This window comes from Lepidothrix coronata, unplaced genomic scaffold, assembly GCF_001604755.1.
Source record: "Lepidothrix coronata isolate B3197 unplaced genomic scaffold, Lepidothrix_coronata-1.0 Scaffold598, whole genome shotgun sequence".
Taxonomy (NCBI): domain Eukaryota; kingdom Metazoa; phylum Chordata; class Aves; order Passeriformes; family Pipridae; genus Lepidothrix; species Lepidothrix coronata.
The window spans coordinates 10909-14486 of record NW_016690778.1 but is presented as its reverse complement, the minus strand read 5'-3'; the positions used below and the strand labels follow the sequence as shown (position 1 = coordinate 14486).

General features: G+C 38.6%; 1 long non-coding RNA gene across 1 annotated transcript; it reads left to right on the top strand.

Annotated features, from left to right (window-relative positions):
* Positions 1-2173: 2173 nt before the first annotated feature.
* Positions 2174-3111, top strand: LOC108510275. Its single transcript, XR_001878768.1, has 2 exons — positions 2174-2346; positions 3071-3111. It is a non-coding gene; the product is annotated as an uncharacterized LOC108510275 (long non-coding RNA).
* Positions 3112-3578: the final 467 nt, after the last annotated feature.

The window sequence follows — 3578 nt, the reverse complement described above, 5'->3', positions numbered from 1 at the left end:
TCTCATGCTGTCGTTTTAAAGTGATTTCTAAAAATCTGCAATTTGCTGAATTCTGAATGAATCATAATTATTTAGGGAGATACCCAAGACATGTATGAAGAGAATTCCATGAAAGCCGCTCTTTGAATGCAAAAGAGCTATTAAGTGTGGCTTGAATGGCTGACAGCTTGTTGCAGATATATCTAATGATAAAGAGCTCATCTAAAACACATGAGGGATTTTCAAGTTTTAGCGATGTTAAAGCCTTGGGGGATTTTTTGGGAGATGGGGTGAGGAAACTTGTTTGTTTGGCATCTTCACCTAAGTGAAGGTTTTGAGGTTCAGGGTGAAGCAGCTTTTCAGGTCTAGGCTTCTTTAGCATAGGTGGTTGCTGCCTTTAGATTCAGCATATGCTACAGGGAAAGACTGTGGTGGCTGATCCCACTAAGTTTGCAAAGGGCTCAAAAAGGATGTCTAACTTGTATGTGGCAAGCCTTGTCATACCTTTTGGTGACCTGCTATTCTTATGCAGTCATGTCTTTTAATTGGAATCCTAGAATCATTAAGGTTGGAAAAGACCTCTAAGATCATTGAGTCCAACCATTAACTCAGCACTGCCAACTCCACCACTAGATGATGTCTCTAAGCACCACATCTACATTTTTGAACATTTCAGGGAACATGAGATTAGCTCAGTTGGTTAGAGTATGCTGCTAAATAATGCCAAGGTTACAGGGTTTGATCCCCACAGAGGCCATTCACTTAAGAGTTGGACTTGATGGTTCTTGTGGGTTCCTTCCAACTCAGAATACTCTTGTGACTCTATGATCATTCCACCACTTTCCTGGGCAACCTGTTCCAATGCTTGACAACCCTTTCAGTGAAGAAATTTTTTCTAATATCCAGTTTAAACCAAATATTTTATAGTTCTTTCTAGTGAATGTTTTTAGTATCCTTTGAATTTTAGTGTCTAAAAGATTTGCTAAGTTTCTCTCTTCTGTAGATACTAAGCACAAAGGAATATTTCAGGTAGATTGTAGAGCATCCAGGTGCAGATTTTCTTGAATCTCCAGGGAGACATTGCTCATCTCAGAGCTTTGTAAATTGTATCTTCCAGGCTGTTATCCATTGAGACACATCAAGGTCTCTCCCCTTGTCTTTGGGGCTCATGCCTCTTCTCTCACAGTCCATGTTTTTTTCCCTTTGAATGCACTTTCCACCCATTTTCTCCCAGAACTGGGGTCAGCCAATTTCTAGAGTTCCCAACATCAAAGTTACTATTTCAACACATCAGTAAAGTTAGTTACTGTAAGGGGACCAAGCCCTTTATATATGCAGTTGGGGGAGCAGAGAAATTACAGGTTTTGTAAGGAGATTCATGTGCTCTAGCATATTTCTAGAAAGAGAAATTCAATGCTAGGTAAATAAAATAAATTTGATGGGAATAAGCACTCCAGGATTAGCAAGAATTTTAGAAAAATCTGCTGTAAGGTGTCTTGACAGCCTTCTGGTTAGGGCTGGAGGCAGTCTGTTCACTACCACTGTAATTAAGACAGTAGCTATTTGTTGATGTAATAAATGAGTAATATTAGTTATGGTAGCACTAGTTTCTTCTAAACTTCAGACATGTCCCATGATCCTTATTTTATGCAAGCTTGATTTGAAAGGCTATTGAAATTTCAGGAAAAAGTTCTAGGAATTAATCTTCCTTAACTGCAGGCACTAGAGGTGTAGCAGGAGGTACGCCTCCACAATGCTGGCCTCCACAATGCTGCACGAGGTCTACTCCCTCCAGGCTGCCTTTGTAATTAAAAGTAGAAAAGTCAGCAGGTCTAGGGTGTGATTCATGTGACCTGTTTTAGAGAGGAATTTTATCTCATTTCCATTGACTCCTTGGGCAGTCTAGGTGACGAGCTCAGATGCGCGTCTCTGCTGTGGATGTTCGTGTTTAACTAGAGGACAGACTGGGATTGGGGTGGGATTTGTTTGTGATAACTGAGATTTGTGATCATCAGCGACTTTGTCACAGAAGTCTGGTTTCTTCCTTGTTGTGGTGCTCCGTCAGTATGCTGAAAGTCAGCCTGGGTCCTCCCCCTGCCCTGGTTCCCACTTCTGAGGAACACTTGGCTCCACAAAGGTTTTTGACAATAATTTGTTTAAATTTCTTGTTATAAGTAGACAAACTGGAAACATCGTGCATGTTTTCCTCCAGGGAAAAGACTCCAGACTGTGAAACTTCCAGTTGACAAAACAACTTCCTGCTGTTTTGGAGGAAAGGATTATTCAGAAATGTATGTGACTTCTGCCAGTGATGGGATGGATAAAGAGTGGCTTTCACGACAGCCACAGGCTGGTGGGATTTTCAAGGTGAATGATGCTTTTTTCTGTAATTTTAGATCGTAATTTTTTTGCTCCTGCATTTTTCAGGTAGCAAGCCACTTGGAGTGGTAGGAAGCAGGAAAAGGGCGGTTGTTTGATGATTGGTCATATATGTTAAACTATTGTTTGTATTTTTAGTTCCTGTTGCAGTATGAGGAAGTTAAATGCATTTAGAGATTTGAAAATAGTTTTGGGTTTAAACTTTGTAACAATGCTGATAGTGTAAATTTTCTGTGCCATCACCTCTTTATCGCTACCCCAACACTGTTTGCATTTTCTATTTGTTGTGGAAAGAATGGGTAAATACTCATGTGTCTTAATCAATGACAGATCCACTTTTATTTACTTTCTCATTAATTATAACTAAATTACCTCTTAAAAAATTTGTTACCTTGGGATTTGTTTTAAAGCCCTGCTCTTCTCTGTGTGCATGCTGAAGGTTACATTGTGAACTGCAGAATTAAGGCTTAGTAGTATCTAAGAGAAGAGGCCTTTGAGGGATGGACTCTGACCTGAGATTATTGAGCTTTAGAGAAAGAGCATGTGTTGAAATTCCTGGCTGTGATGTGCTGATGTGTGCAAAATAAAATAGGAGGGCAAATTAGAGTACACAGTCCTTTTCAAATTAAAGCATGTCCAGTTGTGCAAGGAAAGCAAGTGTCTGATAACGGTGGATTATTACTCTAATATTTTTTTCTCTCTGTTTTAATAGATAACAGGACTGGGCGTGAAAGGAGTCCCACCATATCCATTTGCAGGTTAAATACACACTCTTCGGAATGTATCAGAGAAGACCGATGTACACAGGACAAGTCTGAAGGTCTTATTCTGGTGTTCAGCATCTTTTGCTTTGGAACCGTAACACCATTATAATAGTTCATCAAGAAAGCATGAAAAACTACTGAAATACATGGAATATTTTAAAACTGATCTTTTCTCTCCCTTTAAATTTACTTTAAATATGTGATGGTACTTTTTCCTGTTGTGCTAAAAAGATTCGTATCCTAATAAGCTTCTATTGTAATTCTATTTTATGATTAAAAATATTTTAATATCTTTTAATTGTTTATTCTTCCATCTCATTTGCAACTTATGCTATATTGATTTCTTGATTAAACTATTTGTAGTTGCATATAGAATCCCCTTTGGTGGTCTTAGCACTGCTTTAAATGTAACTTCATTTGTCCCATGATATTCTTAACAACTGAAACATTAGTACC